General features: G+C 31.6%; 1 protein-coding gene and 1 long non-coding RNA gene across 2 annotated transcripts in view; one reads left to right on the top strand and one right to left on the bottom strand.

Moving 5' to 3' along the window:
* Positions 1–15,235: 15,235 nt before the first annotated feature.
* Positions 15,236–18,128, bottom strand: LOC120359027. The gene is made up of 2 exons (XR_005575921.1): positions 17,311–18,128; positions 15,236–16,154 (listed from the first exon to the last, which is right to left on the bottom strand). It is a non-coding gene; the product is annotated as an uncharacterized LOC120359027 (long non-coding RNA).
* LOC105204511 (RING finger protein 44) overlaps positions 16,377–23,074 on the top strand; it is an 81,784-nt gene continuing 75,086 nt past the window's right edge. Inside the window, exon 1 of the mRNA XM_026138279.2 lies at positions 16,377–16,876. The gene's annotated coding sequence lies outside the window, so the exon portion shown is untranslated. The remainder of the gene's footprint in view (positions 16,877–23,074) is intronic.

Raw genomic sequence — 23,074 nt, 5'->3', positions numbered from 1 at the left:
TTGAAAGAGATCTTGACATTAGTAATAAGATGTTTTATTAGCGCGGGAGAGGACGCTTATATTTTTTTCGTCACAGATGCACTTAACGCTATATCATCATAGCAAACGAGAAATGATTGGATTGGATAAATCCATATGAATCATGTTTCTGAATCCGCAAAAAAGTGTTGAATTTTATAGAAACTGAACACATTGAATCCGTTTCTTATATCCCTAATTAAATATAATTTATTGCATTTTTTTTACATAAATCATTCAAATGGAATCGACGTGAGCAAAACAACATTTTTGTAATACTTAGTTTCAAAAACAATTTTTGCAAAAAAAATCAATTTCTTAAGAATTTTTCAAGCGGTCACCCATCCAAGTCGTGACACCGGTGAACGTTGCTTGACCTCCGTGATCGCTGCGAACTAATCCTTTATGATGACCTGTGAATACTTTATGCTGATATGTGTATATAATTGTTAGATCAGGTCAATATACGTTATCGAAAAAATGAAGTATGTATAATTAAAGCATATTATTTAACAAATATAAAATTTAACAAATATAAACAAATATAAAATTATAGTTATTTTACTAATTTTGCAAATGTAAAATAGCATCTAGAATAACTTTTTTTGTTGTTTAAATAAGAATGCAATTAGAAAATATATATCAATAAAATACAATAATTAAATTAAATATGAAAAAATTTTTATTAAAAAACCAATTAAAAAATATTGTTTGCTCATTGGCATGTAGATCAAGGTTTCTTCTTATATGGACTTATTTTGTCTATTGATATAAATATTTATGTTTCTCAACAATACATGATGCACACAGGACTACAGGACCGCATGCCTTTTTCTAAACGTCGTGAAGTCAATATTTGAAGGACGTTTATGCAAAGTCGACTTGCAGTCAACTCCGAAAGCCTGACTTAGAAAAGTCGATTTATAGTTGACATATAGATGGTTGTGCTGTTAGGGTAGTTAAATATAATTCATTGCATTGTACATTGAATATGATACCAAAAGCAAATGGCTAATCCACAATTATAGATTCAAACGAATAGACTCACGTTCATTGCATTGAATATTGAATATGATATCAAAAACAAATAACCAATCCACAATTACGGATTCAAATGAATAGGTCGCACGTTTTACTTTTATGTATATTGAATAAGATACAGAAAGCAAATAGCCAATCCGTAATTATTGATTCAAATGGATTACGGATAGAAAACGGATTCAAAAAATCCAAAAACTGGATTTAATTTCGTTTTATTTAATAATCCTAAATATTTTTCAATCATTTCTCGTTTGCTGGGATGTCAGTGCGATTATTGTGTGTTAATTAAATGCAACTGGAATGAAAACATTGCATTGAGAGAATTTTATTTTAATTGCAGTTAGCGAATCAACCTGACAAGTAGATAAAGGAATTATTATTGAACATCGTCGAGAAGGGTCACTTTATGAATAAAAAAATGAACGAAGTATCAGATGTGTCAAATACTACGCTCTCCAAATTGCTTTACATATAATTGAACACGCCATCAAAGAGTTAATTCACTTGAACGTGTTCATTTACAAGGATTTAAAGCGTAGAAATACACTACAAGAGATGCAAGATAAAAGAAAGAAACAGAAAATCGCGTTTTCGACTCCAGATATTAAAGTTAAATTGACGAACGCATCAATCTCGAGAAGCTCGAATGCGCGACGCGAATTTCTCGAGCTAAGGAAACCTCGATGCTCAGGATAATGGTGAAGAAGCCTTAGAGAGTGTTATGAACTACGCTAAGGCGAAGTTTGTGAATGGCGCACTCAAATATGAAATGATTACTGGGGAAGGCTTGCTCGTGAAATTTGTGTATGTATTTGAATATTAAAAATTGTAAGAACTTGAACTTACTCGATTATTAAATATTGCAATTAACGAACGCGCGATTATTTACAGTCCGCTGGTATTGGATGTATGCCAGTATCCCGGAAAACGTACAGGCTGCAAGTTTACTCGCACTCAACAAAATGATTATGATGAGCTCTGAATTTTGCGAATAATTTTTGCAACTTTTGATCACCACATTGGAGCGATCGCCGCATCCTGAGATCCGATCAAATATATACTGATTGGATTAAATGATCTCGCTACTATAATCAGATGAAACCATGGTCGAAATACATCTACAGCAAGTAAATTAACTTTTATGAATAAATTTTTAGCATTTAAAATCAATATTTTAGAATTAATATTAATAATTATATTACATTGATTTTTATTAAATTGATTATTTTTATAGATTTCGAGATGATATGAACGTGCGTAGGACATAAATTCGTATGTTGTCAAATCTAATAATGAGAGAAATGATATGCGTGAAAGCACAGATTTCGGAATTAGCCCTTTGCGTCATCGATGAGGATGAACAGATACGTTGAGATACAAAGAAATTCTTCATTCAATTTTCTCAAAAAGGCAATGTCTTATACAATATAGTTCCGGATATATTAATTGTTGCGCTTAGTAGATCCTCAATTAGGAGAGGAGAAGAAAGAAGAGGATGGCGAAGTGGATTCAGATGCGGAGTGTGGAAGAGGGGATCCACTTTTAATATTAATGGAAACAATAAATTTTAATAAATATTGACTAATAAAATATATATAATTGTTCACTTCTTAATACATGTCTTTGAATAGAAAGACATTTCCCTTTATATAATATTTATATTAACTTATAATTAGTCCTGTTGTGGATGCAGCACGCCGACACGCATCAGATTTATCGTTAGCAAAAGATTAATATCGAGAAGAATTTTATTAAAATCCGTTACTCTATCAACCAACGTTTCGATACCTCATATTGTATTATTATATAATTTTTGATTAATTTCTTTTTGCAAAATTTTGATTAATCTTTACGTGACATTTTGTAAAAACTGTAGAAAGATTCTATTGAAATCAGATCTATAATTTTCACGCTTGTAAGAAAATAAAAATAATACTCAGATATCTATATATATTCCATATTAATCTTTATTACATTATTATTTATTATACAATATTAAACACGCGCGTATTATCATTTTTAAATCATACATGCGCGCATATGACATTATAACAAAGTAAAAAAATTTATAAATGTGGGCGCTTTCTGGTCTCTTTACGTCCTTGCCCAAAAATCGTCCGAAATCCTCTTTCTGCATTTTACGGCTAGAACGTAGCACGGAAAATGAGATCAGTGAGAGGGAAGTGGAGAGGAGTTATTCATAGAGATAACATCGCCGCTTGCTCCGTGTTTGCCACCGCGATGCTTTCTCTCTCTGACTAGTGATGTAAACAGAGAACGAACAGAGATTGTCCGTCTTTATCTAACTAGAAAAGAACGTCTTAGCACGGACACGCATAACGTCAAATGATTTATCGACGGGAAAATGGATGTTAGCAAAGACAACAACCCACATCCACCTTCACGAGGCACTGTTTTTAACGGCGAGTCGCAAATGGATGTGACATGTAGTTCCCATTCCGGCCTAAATGGATGTGCGTCGCTGATGTACGGGAGTTTTCAAGCGATACTGGAAAAAAGGCGGATGATAATTTATCGGCGGTGGCGACAAATGGTGGCGTCAATACACACACACACACACACACACACACACACACACACACACACACTTATCGGCGGTGGCGACAAATAGTGGCGTCAATACACACACACACACACACACACATATATTTTTTTTTTTAATAAACGAGTTAAATTCTAAAATTAAATAAACAGACTTATATTTGAAAGATATATTTAAAAATTATCAAGAAACATAAATATTCCTTGTATTTTATATTATTCTCTTTATTTAACTTTTCCATTTTAAAAGTTTGCAATTATTTTAATTGTTTATCATGTTCAATAATGTTATAAATTATATAATGAATTTCACATAGTTATTTTAAATCCCTCTAATTGGGAATAAACATTAATTTCAATTTTTAATAAGTTTAGATAATTTAAATAAATAAAAACAGTAGCAAACAATACATATAGTTATACGTATGTATAATTGTACGTATAATTATATGTATGTACATAATACATGTAATAATAAAATACATATAATAAGATTATAAAGATAAAACACAATATTTATTTTTAGAATATACTTGCTAACTTATTTCCTTGTAAAAAAATAAAATAACAATTTTAAAGTAATTATAATCATCATATATGTAACAAAAATAAAATATTATTTGCTTTAACCATCAGACTTCTTACATATGAAAGACTTTCGCATTAAATAATAAAACTTATGTAACTTATTTTATTGACTTTAAATATATATTTTTTATTAATTTAAAATTATCATAAATAAATAAGATTTTATTAGATTTTGATAGTTTTAACGCAGAACGTTTTGCTGTGATAAGTAAACTTGCAGAAGAGAATGCACGTTCAGATGCTAAACTTGTAACCGGTATAGCATAAATGCTGCACATCAATTTGTATAAGTTTGGCAAAGAATTAAGAAATAAGAATCTGTATTCTCGACTGTGATTGGCTAATTCTTACGGTACGTCTTATGGTTTCGGTTATAGAAGATGTGTGTTATAAAGGGCCTCGCACATGAAATGCATAACAGAGCATAAGCGTAGCATAAGGCCTCTGGACCAATGGGAATCTTATGTAAATCAATATGGCGACTTTATGCTGGATACTCATTGGACTATCGGTCTTATGTTGTGCTTATGTTATGTTATGTATTTCATGTGCGAGGCCCTTAAGGACATAACAGAGCATAAGCATAGCCACCGACGAGAGACTATTAAAGACCGTCAACACTGGGTAAATTTTCGAAGCCATTACTGGGGTCCCAGGGGCCCGGCGGTAATTGAAGAGCAATGACGTTATCGACTATACGATTGTTAATACAAATATATGAGTAATACGTTATTAAAATCTTGATTTTTTTATTATATTTACGAATACTTCATAAGCAAATATGCATACTTATATTTAATAATATCATTGTATATTGCTTAAAAATTGTAATTCTTTTTGATCAGTTATTATCTCTGTCGATAATCAAACTTAGATGTTAACATCAAAACTGCAATTTTTAATAAAAATCGAGAATTGTTGGGTTACAAATACATAAGCATATCTATGAAACTTCAAGATAACAATAAATTATAAAATTAGTACTGTATTGTCAGTTAATCATTAAAAATTTAACAGTCACACAAACTCCCGTAAGGTTAGCGGTCTTTAACAGTCTCTCGTCGGTGGTATAGCGTAAGACCTCTGGACCAGACCTGTGCGCCGTTTTATTTTATACAGGCGGCGGCCGAATCGGCGGATGATAATTTATCGGCGGCGGCGGCGTAGCGCGGCGGCGCATAGCGCGGCGGCGTAGCGCGGCGGCGTAGCGCGGCGGCGTAGCGCGGCGGTGCAAAGGTCTATTTATACCAACTCTAGGTTCCACTAGGGCCGAAAAATGTTGGGCGTAACTCTCTCTAGTACCTTTATGATTTATGACAACTCAACGCTGTATCGTATTACCTGAGTTAAATTAGACCTCGTGCTTAGCCGATGTACTATGTAGAAATTTCAGAATAGCTATTTGTATAAGTTTCTCATAAATTTCACACATAAATATTGCATCTTTTAAAGGAAATAATAAGCCTCCTTTATTTTTTATGGAAATCAAATCATGGTCATAAGAATTTAGCTGGAGTCCTGTCAAAGCGTCAACACACTGTTCAAAATTTTTTTTTGTAAAAAACGCACTGCAATGCCTGATATGTATGATATAATACTGCGGGAGCATTTTGTAATTAGCTGCGAGTTATTTTTACAATACAAAGCAATATCATATATTTCTAGTTTTTATTATCACAATTTGATGCATCAGTTACTACCCACATAGCACGTAATATTTCTGTGATATCACAGAATCATTGCAATATCACAGAAATATTACATATTACTGTGAAATATCACAGAAATATTACTGTGATATTACACAGTGATAATGACATTGAAATATTCCACTGATATCACAGAAATATCACAGAAATATTATTGTGATATTAAACAGTGATAATAACATTAAAATATTCCAATGATATCATTGCAATATATTGTTGCAATATTGAATTTCAAAGAACAAGGTAATGTCAAATGACGTTTTTATTATGTCTTATTAATGCAACGTCAGTATCGCTTTGATTAATTTCGATATTTTTAGTATCCTTAATATTCTTGGTAATTTCGGTATTCTATAAAAGAAATCAACTTACAAATAAAATAATTATGTCTTTACCCATTCGTGGAATAAAAGTAAATGTTAAGAAAAAAAATTAATTAACTTTATTATTAGTTTAGATATTTACTTAGTTTATTCCTTAAACCGTATATATGTATAAACTATAATGTACGCTCTTCTATGTAATTTATCAATTTAATTATTGCTTTACAACTCGATCAATACTGAATTTATTAAAAAATTACAAAAAAACCTTTGTATTTGTCTTATTGCCATTTATAATTTTTACAGGGGCACAAAATTGATTTTAATTTTTAAAAATTTTTATCATGAGGAATTTAAAAAAAAAATGTTTACAAAAAGTTTTGTTAATACACATTTATTATTCACTTGACAATAAATATTTCAAAGTATATTTAGAAGTTTTTAAAAAAATATACATTTTTACGTCATTTAATATTTATCGGTACATTATTTTGTGAAATAGTTTATTCATTAATATTGATTAGACTATTATACACCACAGTAAAAGGTTTTTCAAGTTAATTAAAATATTAAATTTCCAACAAATATTTCTTTAGATTTCACTTTTTTTCAACTTTATTAAAAAATATGATTATATATATTCTATCATTAATTAGGTATTTTACAATGTTCATTAATTATATGTATGTATATAATGTTGCGGCTCGGTCACCGACCGTCACAACATACGACGAAACAAGCGAGCGCGTGCACAGCCGCTATGCGGTCCCGCCGTGTGTATAAGACTCCACGCAAACAAGTGAGTGCTGGCACCACCGCTAGGTGGCCGCGCCGCTGGAGACCTTCTCGTGAGTCAAGTGCAGCCACAGGTGTTATATCTAGACGCCACTGCGGCCGACCGGGCCGGCTCACTACGACTCACTAGCTCACACTTCAGTGAGATTTTAAAGAAAATCGTTGCTTGTTGTAATTTGGAAACGAATACTTGTTCTAATTTTTTTCCCAATGTAACGTCCCCTGAAAAAAAAGTTGATAAACTTGTTTCAATAAACTGATTACTGATTATATTTTGTCAGTTACTGATCAGTAATCAGTTTATTGAAACAAGTTTATCAATTTTTTTTAAGGGGTACGTGTGGAACGCTGTTCCATATAAAATTTTATATTTTTACATGTAAATAATATTTTGTATTGTTATTTAATCTTGAACATAAATTAAAATTATAATTCAAATTGAATCTTTTTTAACAAAAATGAAAAAGGATACAAGAGATTTTTTTTTGTAAATTAAACATTTATTACGTTTACATTATTGTATTCTGTTTTAATAAATATAATTATTTTTTTTATGTTTAATATATATTACATGTAACAATATGAAAATAATATTAAGAATAAAAATAAAATAAATTGAAATAATTTATTTATTTAATTTCTTGCAATATTATTTAAATATCACATAAACATCACAGAAATATTGTGAAATATCACAATGTGTAATATTACTATGAAATATCACAGTAATATTACTGTGATGCGTTTTCGCGGACATTTTGATATTACTGTGATATCACAGTAATATTTCGTGATATTTCTGCAATATTTCATTTGTAATATTGCAATGTAAAAGTGATATTGCTATGATATCACTGCAATATTACGTGCTATGTGGGTAATGTCTATTTTCCATTATTGGCGGTTTTATTTACTGTCGTAATTAAATTTAATCAAGAAGTAAAATATAATATATTTATATTTGATAATGAAATACAGTTTCCAGACGAATCTTCTTTTAATTCCATATGAAGCAAAATTTTTTTTATTGCACTTTGAAATTGCTTTAAACTATAGAGTTATTATTGCATCTAAATTGCTGTCTTATAATACTAAACATAAGTTCTAAATGATCTTGACTTAATTTGAAAGTGCAAATATATTATAACAAAGAATTTGGTTTTTCGCAAAGCATAATCCCATTAAACATTTAATTGAAATACAAGAACCTAAAAATCTAGCGTTTCTACGAGAATTAATGAACATGTTTCCATATGGAGTTTCTTTTAAATTGGAAATATATTTAAAACATTTATTTAATTTTGCATACATGATGTTTCTATTTCTAAAATTAATTCGTGCCTTATAATCGTATTGTTTCATATTTCGACTATTCTACGCAGTCCACCGGTTGAGCACGAGGTTTAACTTAACTCAGGCAATACAATACAGCGTTGAGTTGTCATAAATCATAAAGGTGCTAGAGAGAGTCACGCCAATATTTTTTGGCCCTAGTGGAAACCAACTCAACTTAGGTTATCGTAAACACCCAGCGACTTCTTAGTTTGAAAAATTTCCGTATGGACAGAATCAAATTCCATGGTGTACACCCAAGGACTTTGAGGGTGCAGTCCCATGGAGCGTATCAGGCGTATCGCGGATTGCGCGTATCGAAAATCTGACCAATCGCGAACGTTCCGCTGCTTTCGGTACGTGAACGTTTTGTTCCTACGGTCCCATGAAGCGGAATTTGCGTAAGCGTATTAAGCGGATGCTCAATCACGAAACGAATTTTGTTATTTCTCTCATCCAAACAGTCTTGTGATTGGTGAACCGCTGATCCGCTTACGCGAATTCCGCTTCATGGGACCGTAGGAACAAAAGCAGACGGAAGAATAGTCGAATATTCACAGTATATATAAAGTGAATTTTATTTAATTTATTAATTTATTTAGTATAAGTAAATAAAACATTTGACTTTTAACAGGTGCAGAATGAAATCGAAAACAATATTGCTTTCAATTGCTTTATTAATAAAACGTTTAAAACGAATAAATTACGATGTTTTTACCAGGCATGAAATACATCGTAAAATTATTAATCGTTATGCGCTTTATTATTAAGCATTAAAAAACGAGAGAAAAATTGCGAATAAAGGAAAACGGAAATATTGGGTCAGACCAATATTTGTAATTTGCAATTTGTAATTTGCAATTCATAATACAATATTTATATCCGTATTTATATTAAACTGAAATAATCAGTGTAGACTAATCAAAAATATGCTTCGTCAAATTCTAAACTAACCTTAAAATATTATAATTAATAAGTATTACAAAAATAATATTTTAAAATGCTATATGCTACTCACAGGACTTATATTTCCTTTGTTCATAATTGTTTTAATTGTATCAATTACAAGAAACTGCTATTTTTCTTTATGTTAACCTCAATCCGCTCTGATCCGCTCGATTGAATACGCTAAAGAATAACTTCGGCGGAACGGCAGCGAACCAAGAACAGCGGAAGCAGCGGAACGTTCGCGATTGGTCAGATTTTCGATACGCGCAATCCGCGATACGCCTGATACGCTCCATGGGACTGCACCCTGATTCTGTCCATGGAAAAATTTTTCAAACTGAGAAATCACTATCTTTCTACATACTTACAGTTCATAATTAACGTAACGACCAATAAGCTCTAGTCGTTTCATTAATCATGAACTGCGAGTATGTAGAAAGCGGTGACTTCTCAGTCTAGAAAATTTCCCTATGGACAGAATCAAAATCCTCGGGTGTACAGTCGCCTACATTATAGTTGTGACACTTTTTTTTCGATGATTTTTGGAATGTAGCCTTGCTCATCGAGCGGCGAACGTAATTGATTAGATCCACAAGTAAGAACCAATCACGTTCTCAGCTCTCGTTATAGTTGCGCGTTCAGAAATGCATCTAAGAAAAAGTGTCGCAACTATAATGAACACGACTGTACACCTAAGGACTTTGATTCTGTCCATAGGGAAATTTTCCAAACTGAGAAGTCGCTATCTTTCTACATACTTACAGTTTATGATTAACGTAACGACCAATAAAATCTAGGCATTACATTAATCATAAACTGCGAGTATGTAGAAAGTGGTGACTTCTCAATTTAGAAAATTTCCCCATGGACAGAATCAAATTCCGTGGGTGTACACCCAAGCATGATGTAAAAAACAAGGTGAAACAACACGCATCGTCGGCGGCTCGATGCGCGGTAAGAGGCGTGGCTCAATGTGATGCGCCAATGAAATTTGGGTCCAAATATATCCGCGCAATTTAAATACGAACAATCATATGTAGTCACACGTACTTAAAATGTAGAAGTTGTTAAAAAAAATATATATAAAAATGTAAAAATACTTGAAATTTATTATCTTTAACACAAATCACTGTTGCAATAAACACTGTTGTTATAAACATGAAATATAACAATTTAGCCATACACATAAGCTCATTCTTATAACTTTCCAAATTTCTTCTAATCCAAGTTTAAAAAATTTGAAATCACAATTTTCATTAATGTACAAAGTCTCAACCTTACCTTTACGTTCTTCTTTTTTTAAGTAGCTTTAAATTTCTTCGATTCACCAATTATCTCAGATTCACGTATAAATACAAGTATACATACGTCCCAGTACCGCAGCCGCAGCCATATTAAATCTCAAAATTTGGATCCAGTTCTAATTGGTCTAGAGTATGGTCTACTGCGCATCTGGTTACTTGTTTCACCTTTCTTCTTACATCATGCATACATACACCCATGGAATTTGGGGTGTGTTCCAAAAGTTTTATTGAAAATGGTCTTTTTAATTATAAAGTTGGTAGCACTGTAACTAACTACGATGTGTTCCGTAATGTAAGTTGAATTTGTGATTATTCTTGGCTTGCAAAGATCAGCAGAGAGGTTAGTTTAATTTCTTGTATTTTAATTATTTTAATTATTTAAAAATAATTGTAATTATGTATTATTAATTAAAATATTATTTACTGACAATAACTTTTATTTTAAAATAGGAATTGAAGAGCACAAGAACTTCCAAAGACTGAAAATTAATTGCAAAGTTTGTTTGTATGATAAATTTTTTGATATTGCCAATATTGATATTACTTTTTTATAATCTTACACTTATTTGATTTTGTATGAAATAAGTATGAAATTATATTATGATAATATTTAAGAAGTCTAACATTTATAAGCATGCCAACCTTTGACTATATAAATATGGACTGCTAGTTGGCTCTTTTAGGCTGTAAGAAACATTTACAGCGCCATTATCTCCTAAGCGACGATTTCCAGTATAAAATAACATATGGTGTGGTGTGTGGCTTTTATACGCGACAGTAATAAACATTTGTGCGATTGAGTGATATAATACAATGGTAGTATATTGTTTTATAAATGGTTGTAAATCAACCAAATATAAAAGTGTAAAGGAGAAACACATTTCTGTATCATTTTTTGGGTAAGTTATTAGTTAATTGCATTGTAACCTAAACTTTTTAATTTTTTTAAATTAGAAAATAAATTAAAAATGAGAAATATAATTCTTACAATGATTCAAGAAACATTAAGAAATCTAAAATTAGATACATTATTTATTAACTTTGACACACATATTAAAGATCTAGAAATATTAGAGAATCACAAATATGTAATAATAAAATTAATTATTACGTATTATTTGAACGTTAAATTAGCTTATGAAGGTAAAATAATTACGTTGAATGAACACAAAGACTTCATAAGACGTAATTTAATTAAAACTGTTATTTTCAGCGGGCAATAATTTATACTGTACACTTTATTACCCGAAAATGACGGTTCTCTAATGAGGCTTCCTTTTATTTATGACATCACTTATTTGTTTTTATTTTTAATTACTTTCTATTTTTTGCTTTATATATTTTATTATTTTATATATATATATATATATATATATATATATATATATATATATATATATATTAATTATATAATTTTTTTAAATATATCTTTAATAATAAAATGTGTATATTTTATATTTATTTTCTTTTAATTTAGTAAAATTAATTCTTATTTTACAGAAATATAATCCCATATTTTGGAGTGAACGTATAAATTCGAAGCGATATATTGTATTCCGTCTCTTTCTTTTCTGATTTTCTACTATTGCTGTCTCGCTTTTTTGTTTCACATTTCTGCCACTTAGGAGATGGAAGCGTTGCAGATCTTTCTTACACGAAAACATAGGAAAGTGGAGGGGTACTAGCAGTCCATATTTATATAGTCAAAGATGCCAACTATAAGCTATTGTATGTAGGTTCTCCAACTACTTAAACAGAATAAATTTTATCATGCACAATTAAGTGCACACAAACGGATATAATCTAATTTATTTACAATTAATAATTTAAAATTAATCAGAACTTGCGATTTTTAGCTTCACGGAATTTTTGGAAATCCATCTTTTGCTTAATTCCTATTTTGAAATAAAAATAATTGTTAGTAATTATTATTTTAATAATACATGATTAGAATTATTTTAATAACTAATACGTCATTAAAATTATTTTATAAACAATTAAATTACAAGAAATTAAACTAACTTCTCCGATAGTCTCTGCAAGCTAATAAAATCACAAACTCAACTTTTATTACGGAGCGTAGTTAGTTACAGTGTTACCAATTTTATTATTAAAAGGAATATTTTCGATAGAACTTTCGAAATACACCCTTTGCAACTCTTGTAAAATTCTTGGATGCGATTGGTTCTTGTCCTTGGTTCCTACTGGATCTAAATACACAAACCAATCATATTAAAGAATTTGATAACAGTTGCAAAGTTGCTTTTTCTCATGAACGCAGCCAATATCTTCAAGCACAACCCAATCATAATTCTCTACATCCATTTTAATGAAACAAATCAAAATGCGTGTAAATTATTAAAATATCACCAAAAATTGTACTCTAATCCAATTTATCGTAATTTCACTCGCCACACTCTTTACACTAAATTCGACACTTTATAAGTTAAGATGATGCGCTCACCTATTTAAATACACGCACAAGTGTTTGGACATATCTTGTATGCTTTTGTCTAATTAGTTAAAATTGCTGTAATTTCTACGCTAGCTACACTCAAATACCACTCAAAGGACCACATTAATGGACCCTACTTTTATATAAAGTATAATCATGGTCAATAAAAAAAGCATCACGTTGTCATTTAAACATGAAATTAAAAAAAAAGAGAAAAAATTAAATTACGAATTTAATTTTTTTTAATTTCATGTTTAACGTAAAATTTAAAAATTACAAATTTAAAAAAAAAACAAATTCATTTATCCGATAAATTAAAAAAAAGTATTAAAAAATATTATAACCTATTTATTAATTTAAAATATATTATGTATATAAATAATAATTTATAGCAAATAAACAAGAAAGTAATACAATTTATTTTATAGTTGGCTATTCATAACCCTTTGTGATTCATGTTTTTTCACTATTTTCCTAATCCAACTGAATCACTGTAATGTCTAATAATGTTTTTGAAAGGGTTTTTGGGCTCTGAAAGATCTGAAAAAATTCTAGTACATTCCTCCAACATTCTAGAATACAACTTCACAATCGTTTAATTCGAAAAATTTTTCACTTTTTCTCAAGCTAATCGGAGATAATTAGCCCTCTAACTTAAAAGTATACTTCTATTCTTTTTTTAAAAAAATTCAACCAATAGAACAACGGACAAAAAAATCTGATTCTTCATATCTATTTTTGTCTTTCTATGTTTTTCGACACAAAAGAACAAAGATATTTCGGTGCACACTTCATTCAGAAACTTGATGGTTCCGAGACTATACTTACAATTACATATGGCTTGTATTCATAGCTGATTCTTATATATAAAACCGTCTCAAATAGTCTTAAGCCCGTATCAGACTACGCATTGAAGATTGAGATTGAAGATTAAAGATTGAAATTTGACCAATCAAAACAAGGAAATTTTAACTCCTTTTATTTTGATAAAAGCTCAATCTTTAATCTTCAATCTCAATCTTCAATGCGTAGTCTGATACGGGCTTTAAAGATGTCATCAACTAATCATAGAGCCATATTAGCATCTAAAAGTATTGCTTAAGATGGTTTTGAAATAAGATTTGATTATGCCCGCTAAACATGAAAGGACCTTCAGGGAACGTTACGTTTTGACCCTAATTTAGTGAATTTGTAACGTTTCATATGTATAGATAATTAACAGATTTATAATTATCTATAACATTTAAAAGTAACGTTTTACTTGCGTTAGTTCGTGGAACGTGTCAGAAACATTGCATTTTTACCTTAAAGGTGATCTTTTAGAACGTCACAAAATAAACGTTTTGTGACGTAACAGTAACGTTTCATATAAACCGTTTTTTTTTGCAACCTTAAAAACATTACCTCAACGTTACGTGTACAATGTTTGTGAAACATTCATTTCGCTACATTTCTTCAATGTTTTCTTTGAAACATTAATTTTTACACATTCAATAACATCACAGCAACGTAGCATATGCAACATTTTTAACTTTGTCATACTTTCCTAACCTGCATTAACGTTGTTACATCACTGAAAGGTTTAAATTTATTAACTACTTTATAGCAGCAATAATGTATTGTATTAAGACAGTCTTAAAATAAGAGTCGACTATAAATACCGTCTTTTGAGTCAATAATTATGTTGTATTATACATTTGAGAAATAAATTTTCGAAAAAGTTTGTTTTAATTTTAAATAATGTATTATATATTTTTATTAAATATTTTTTAAATATTTCTTTTATAAAATACTTGTTTAAGAAAATTATTTCAATAAACATTTTTCAAATGTTTATTTAATATTTATTTATTGTGTATTTAATGTGTATTCAACATTTAAACTATTTATATTTCAATTATTATTTATTTTAAAATATTTTTAAAAAAGTTTAAATTTTTATTTTACAGAATTATTTGGAATAACGATTTAAAATAAAACAATAGGAATTTTTTTATATTTAATTTAATTATTGTACTATTTTGTTTCTTTTTTCTAATTGTATTTTTATTTAAACGAATATAACAGAAAAGTTCAGATGCTTATTTGTAAAAATCAGTAAAAAAACTGTATTCTTATATATGTTTATATAACTAATATGTTTTAATTATGTATTTCACCTTTTTAATAACATATATTTACCTGATCTATCAGCGATATACATGTATTAATAACGCAAAGTGTTCACGGATCATCGCTAGAAATCAGTTCGCAGAGATCATGGAGATTAAGCAACGTTTACCGGAGTCGCGACTTGGATAGGTGACCGCTTGAAATTTCCGAAAAAAATTCTTTAAAAAAAACTTCTGCGAAGCTGGCACCTCCACAATTTAAAAAATTAGGAATATAATTCTAATTTCTCACAGAGAAAACAATTCTCTTTTGATTTAAAAAGCATATTTTAAATATTTTTACTTGCTTGGGTAACGTTTCCCTAACATTGTATTGCAAGTTTTAAAAACGTTGCAGAAACGTTGGAAATGTGATGTTGCATATGTAAGGTAATTGAATCGGGACATTTCTGGTTACTTGAACGTTACCGAAACGTTTATGCGACAAAACGCAAAACGTTGCATGACTATAACGCAACGTTACAGAAACGTCGTTGCAACATGATTTTCCGTTTGTTTTCTGTTCTTGAACTCCCTGAATTAGTGTGCACTTAAAATGAAATAAATATATATTTGAAAGTTAGTGAAAGCAAGATGGAACGTTCCAGTGCAGACTAGTGCAGGAATAGAAAACAAGCCTTTTGTTTAGCAGGCGAACATCGACCTACAATTCACATTACGTAAATTTTCAATCCTGGCAGTAAATTCCAGAACGCAGTTAAAATATCTCAATTTCTAAAAATCTCGCCGACAATATCGACCGATTCAAGTAGCTTTGTCTTTTTGGAGTCGATGAGTAGTGCTGCTACCGACTCGCGGTGGTTACGTCTGAAGTTTGTGATAACTGTGACGTCAGGAAGGGACGTTGATAAAGCCGCTAGTCGCTACGCAGTCGCGCGCGCAGCTCCGTCTTTAAGTATATCCGTACCCTGTGAAAATAAATGAGAAATATGTATACTTCTAATCTTTCATTGCTTATCATAATCTAAAATTAAAGGTCATTTGTCGCAAGAATCAAATGAATTCTTGTGTATTCCTTAAGTTAAATGCAAATTTACAAAAATATTAAAAATATTGTATATGCGCGCGCACACGTGCAAATTGGAACGCGATCTCTATTAGCATTTAAAGCCGGCACTGGCAAAGAGGAACGGAAGAAGGAAGAGAGAGAGAGATGGTCGGCGGCGGCGAGTCGTGGTCGGCGCTGTGCCTCGTCGCGGGCACGCATTGAAATCGAACGCGAGTGTCATGCGGTTAGTGTTTGGCGCGGGTCGGGCCTGACGTCTCTCCTACGGACGTTTGGTTTTTCGGCGCCGTGCGGACGCAGCGTGTCTCGGGCTTTGACGGGGCCCTGAAGATATTTAAATGGGCGGGGTCGCGGGCACCGCCGTTCACCGTGCATGATAAGGGACATGGAGCGACCTCGGTGTTACTAGTGGGGAGCTGCCGCCGCCGCCGCCGACCGATAGTCGGTCGGTTTTTCTCATCGGAGCGTTACATCGCTACGCCGCGTTATATTAAATGGCCGCGACTCGCGCGTCAGCTACGCCTACAGCTATGACGTCGCTCTAAGAGACGAGAGACAGAGAAAAAGAAAGAAAAAAGGGAGCCCCGCAGCATACTCTTTGCTCCCCGCGGCCCGGCTCCAAAGGTAGGAATTTTTTCCCACCGAGATTTCGGACGCGCACTCTGTGTGTCTGTCTCTGTTTATCATCCCCCTCCTGCCTGGTCGCGCTCACACCTTCACTCTTCTCCGCTGCGCTACTGATCGCTGCCTCTGCTGATCGCTCTCTTTGTCTCTCTATCTGGCTTCCCTTCCGCTCTCTCTCTCTCTCTCTCTCTCTCTCTCTCTCTCTCTCTCTCTCTCTCTGTCCTTCTCCACACTTTCTAAGCCCCTCTTCCTTCTCAATCTCTCTCCTTTTTCCTCCATCACTCTACAGGATATTCCCCTATAGGATATTCCTCGGTACCGTCGTCGACTCGCTCAACACGTCGACGTCGCTCGACGCGTCTTTCCGGTGGAGTCGGTGGAATAAATTCCGAGATACCGTTCTCCAGCGGGGCTTTTTTTTAAATACAACGTACACGCGCTATGCCCTCCTTTACTGGAGAATCGTCGCTGTTTGACGCGGTGCAGGCCTTTCTGGCCTTTCCTCCTCCTTTTGTCTCGGAGAGCGGTAGGCAGGCAGGCACGGTGGTTCGTTTTCATGATAAGAATACCACCCGTATATATCCATGGCACGAAAATTAACATGTAGTCACCATGCACCACGGTCCGGTAAAAAAGAAGTTGAGGAAGGAAAAGAAAAAAAGTTCGTTACACTCAAGAGGGTCCCAGTCGCTACGCTTCGCACGCTGCACCTGCGATGTGTGTTTTTCTGTCTCCGTCGCCTGCCCTCCCCTTCCTTCGCCGCTTTCCTTCCTTCCCCTTCCTCCTCCAACGCCTCCCACCCGGTCCGACACACATTTGATCCTTTTGTCTGCCGATCGAGATGTATGTGTGTACGTACGCGCGGCGCGCGCGTGTACTGTACCGTACGTTTGTTTGTATACAAATATCCGTTAAACGCGTGCACACGCGCGTTACGTACGTACATAGGTACTCGCGGTACCCGCTCATGTACATATATACTGTCGATGTTAAACCAGTGATCGGAAAAACCGTACGAATCCGAAAACGGCTTTTCTAAAAACAAAGGAATAATATGACAAAAAACAAATGCGCTAAATAATGAAGGTTCATACATCTTGTCGACACTTGTCGCATGTGAATATCAATGTTTAGTTTGTTATTACATATATGTGTGTGTGTGTGCGATACCACCTGTCTTTTCGCAGTTTTTCTGTTTTTATATACTTCATAATTGATTTGTGTAACATATTTTCTGTCGTTATGTTCTTAAGAATATACAAATATATGAATAACATAATATATTTTACATTAACAATAAGTTATAAACAAAAATTCAGTCAAATTTGGCACTTTTTTTTTAAATTTATACAAGAATAAAAATAATAATAAAAACATACCTCAAAAATCTTTACATTAACGTTTTACAATCGCTGATTTCAAATCTATATTATAATTGGAAAATTTTAATAGCAGATTAAATATGATGGCCAAATGACTATTGAGAGAAATGAGAGTTAAAGTCTAATTTTTAAATTTTACATATTTTTAAAATTTTAGATTTTAGATTTGTAATCAACGATCTCAAGAACTTTCATACATTAAAATTTTGCACAGTATTCAACCGAAAAATTTATGCAACAAAGGGTTAATGCAAATGTAAAAGAGTCAGCGATAAAATTTAAGCAATTTTAAAATCAAACTATTCATGTTAGTGAAATGAGAGATTTGAATTTGAAAGTAGAAATTTAAGAGGGCAATTTGTAGCACGAAATCGAGATGTACAATTTTTACTTTTTCCTCAGAAAGAAACTTTTTTTTAAATCTTTTTAAGATGTGACGAAGAAAGTGGAAATCCAATGTAGCAAATTAAAGTCGAAATGTACGATTTTTATTTATTTTTATTTTTAAATAATGTCAAATCTTTTGAGATGTACGAAGAAAGTAGAATTTCAAGCAATTGAAGTCGAGACATATGAGTTTTAATTTTTTTTTAACACGATACATTTTTTAAGATACGATGGTTTACATAATTTGCGCGCACTTATATTATTGAAACATATATTTCAAACGACTTTCAAGAAAAACATGGATAAACGTAATACATTGAAATAAATCTTCACAAGTCGAACTTACAACTGAACCGGTCATTTAAAAAACAACATGAGTTTTTATCGAAATTGAAATGTTAGGGAATTTAGAATCAGCGCGGAGGTAAATACACAAAATTTCCTTCAAATATCTCAATTTTGACAAAAATTAACTTATTGTTGTTTTTCAAATAACTGATTCAATTACATTTTACATATAACCATCCGATAATCATATTACCGCGCATATTATCTAAATGGTAAAGTGTCAAAGAAAATTGGATAATATCGTGGAGTTGAAATGTCGAGAGAGACGCAGACAGTGTCCTAACGTTGCAGAGCACGTACACACCCGCATGTATGACATGTATTTGTAGCATGCATATATGGAGCGAGCATTTCCTATCTCCGTTTCGTCGACCGACGCACAGACGCGTCTCGTGAGCTTACGTCGTTGCGACGTAAAGTACGACTGGTTGGAAGATCGAACACGATCGAACGAGTACGAACGAAATTGAACGATTGCGTGTATTTTCTCCCCTATGCGACGAAGGTGGACGAACGCGGACGACCGATCTTAGCAATTAACGGTACATCGCCGGCCGAGCATTTAAGCCGCTGACCCTTTAAATCCGTACGCGTGTGACGCCCTTCGATCGATTCTGTGTCCTGTGTATGTGTCGCGCGCGCGTGCATGTATGTGTGTGTATGTTTGTGTGTGTACCGACCGGGAATTGCGTTTCTGCATACGGGGTGTCCTCTCAGCCAGGGACGCTCGCCGATACTCCGATATTGGAGATGCTATCGACAGCTTTCCATTGATATTTTAGCATCGACGCTTCGCGAATTCGAATTGATGAAAATCTTGGTGCAAACGGATGCTCTCCTTTTTTTATCCTTCATTTTTTTAACGGCTTAAATTATAATTAAAACAGATTGATTTGGTTTATCCTGTATCTTTCTGATTTATAATCATTGGCTTATCTTTTTGGGGATAATAAATATTTTCAATAATAACAAATATTTTTCTCAACTTTCTGTATACACGATTCGACAATTTTATCCTGCAAATTTCATTTCTTTGAAAGACTACGAGTATTTTAATGAGTTATAATATTCATATATTTATACAATCTTTTTTAATTAACAACCGTACAAATACTTTCCAAAGATGTTAAAGTATGTACAAGATATTGAAGAATGTTTTCAATAATTGTAAAATTTTTTTTTCAATACTTGTAAAAATATTGAAAAATAAATCCAAAAACGAATGGCCCATCGTGTATAAAGATATTGAAAAACAACGTGTGTACAAAGGGTTAATATCTATTAAAGGCCCGCTGATGATACTTACATAAATAAAAAATATTTAAACTATAAGTATTAGATAAAGACTTGCATAAATAAAGGTATTTTTTTAAACATAGGCATATCAACGCATTGTACCATTTTTGTACAAATTTAGTCGAATTTGAAATAAATTTTATCTTTGTGATAAATATTCGATAGATGATGCTAATTGTAATTTTAATATTTTTAATTAATGATGACTCGATGAACAGGCATTTTTATAGCTTGGCTTTTAGTATCTGCGGTTGATAGGATATCCGGTATACGTGTACATTCTATATAAGACTTATCAAATTGCCCAATACGTGCGTCACAACTCCGCTATGTAGAGAATTACAATCGAATTATTAAAACGGAACGAATTATTAAAACGGAGCGCGCTAGAAAAATCATATGAGAAAGATCAATTTTACTGAAATACAAATCCAAAAATAATTATGTTAAACTATTAAAAAATTGTATCGAATGTCACAACTTATAGTTGTTAAAATGTCAAAACTATTTACGTCAACATTATCATGCTTGAGCGTCCAACGTATTTATTTCAATGGCCCAATATAAAATTATTTTCTGATATGTATCTAGCTAAATTTTTAGATGGTGCAGTAAAGTAGTTCTTTCCATACATCTGCACGTTCACGTATATTTATGAAAAAATGAAAATGATCAGCTAATTAACAAGACTAGAATTAGCTTCTACAATAATTATATAGTAAAATAACTATAGTGAATTGATAGAATTTTGTATAAATGTATCTTCTGAGAAGTCGCGTATATGTGTAAAGTAAGAAATGTGCTAAAAATACTTGATTTGTAATCATATTTTTATACTTTTCCCTGATTAAATTTTATCTCGTGCAAAGTACACAACCTGCAACACATTATTCATTACAACAGCAAAATTACGTAACGAAGGTGATGATGTCCAGCCAGAAATTAAAAATTCGATTTTGAAAGAGATGATCCTTGGTCTGTGAGAATCGTCTGTCTGTTTTACCGATATGCAGGATTTACGGACCGTCGTTAAATCGCGAATTAAAAACGCACTTGGGAACACGAATGAAAAATATATAAGTAACAACAACAGACCCAGGGAGCCCGGCGGTCGTTCTGTGCAGCACGCATACTTATAAATGCATAGAATTTTTCAATAGACGGACCAGAAAGACCGGTGCACACGTAGTAGCTTTTCCGAAGATCCGTCTAGCGGTTCGCCGGCTAAGATTTAAATCGTGCAATCGTAATTCTGTCGCCATCTTCCTGTAATTAATACGGTGATTCGACGATTTAACCATTAAAAGAAAAATATATTAAAGAAGATATATTATTCAATAATTATACGAAGAAAATATATAATTATATATTTTTTAGTTAATTATATAAATTACATAAAAAAATATATTCTTTTTCACAATATTTTCTGTAAAACGGAAGTATAATATATAATGTTTATTATACTGCATTTACTACTACAAAAGTTGACATTGAATTGTATATATTTTTATTAGTTATATTAGTGAAAATTACAATATATATTTTAAAAGATTCTATAATAATTATATATAGATATATTTTAAAAAATTATTTCGTAGATATTTAAAAACTCTGATGTATGTAACAACGTTTCTACTGTAGTAAGTCAACTTTTTGTTACTAACAAATATTATTGTTTTGATTTTAAAAATATTGTATTTAATGAGGTATAACATGGTTTTATACTGTAACATGATATGCGATCTTAACCCTTCCAATGCTATAAATGTCCAATAAATAGCATACTGTTAAGGCGAGTTTATGTGTTCGTTAAATTGGACATTACAAGCGCTAGCTTTGCTGGCAGCATTTACAAGTCCAAGTTTAAAAATAGTAAACAAGTAAAAAACGTATATTAATCTGAAACGCACTACAGATAACGATATTTTGCACGCGCACAAAATCTAATCATTAAAAATACTTAACACTATAAAAATTAATTATGTACCAAGAATCTTAAAAGAAATGTGTATTATCCAAGAATACGTTTTAAATACGAAGAAATTCTTGAAAGTGTGTGCTATCAAACATTTCCCAATAGGGTATAAGAAAATAAATGATAAAACACAAAACAGAAAACGTTATCAAAATTAAAAAAATATTTCACCTAAAGAACTTGGCGTTACTAGATATAACATCCATTCCAACTATATTTACAATTACTTACGTTAAAGAACTATATGATAATTTATTAGATATAATACTAGAATTATATAGAGTAATAAATTTTATTTTTGTTGATATATGTAACTTGGTGATTATTATTATTTTTTTATTATTATTACTTATTGTGTATAATACTTTTTTTAAGAAAAATAAATATAAATGTTAAAATTGTATTTTGTTAATATTATTACAAATTAAATTAAATTGCCATTATCCGTATGAGTCTTCGCGGTTATTAATGCGAACACAACACGATTTACACAAGACTTTTAGTAATCCCTTGTAACAAATATAATTCAAAGATTTGCAACAACCACATTACAAATTCTATGATAACGTATAATTCTATAATAAAGTACAGACGTTTTGATCCATGATGCGGATCCTGTTCAGTATAACCAAGAAACGAAAAACAGAGTTTAACGATGATGGCTGTAAACTCTCCTTCCTCGTTACTCATTTTTGCCCAAAACTTTATATTTGTTAATATTATTCTTTACAATTATTTTTATTTTTTATACGTATTTTATAAATACTTTTAATTCTATTTTTGTATAGCAAAATAGTTATGATTTTTAAA

Source organism: Solenopsis invicta, chromosome 11 (genome assembly GCF_016802725.1).
Source record: "Solenopsis invicta isolate M01_SB chromosome 11, UNIL_Sinv_3.0, whole genome shotgun sequence".
NCBI classification, from domain to species: Eukaryota; Metazoa; Arthropoda; class Insecta; order Hymenoptera; family Formicidae; genus Solenopsis; species Solenopsis invicta.
This window is presented reverse-complemented; position numbering and strand designations above follow the sequence as displayed.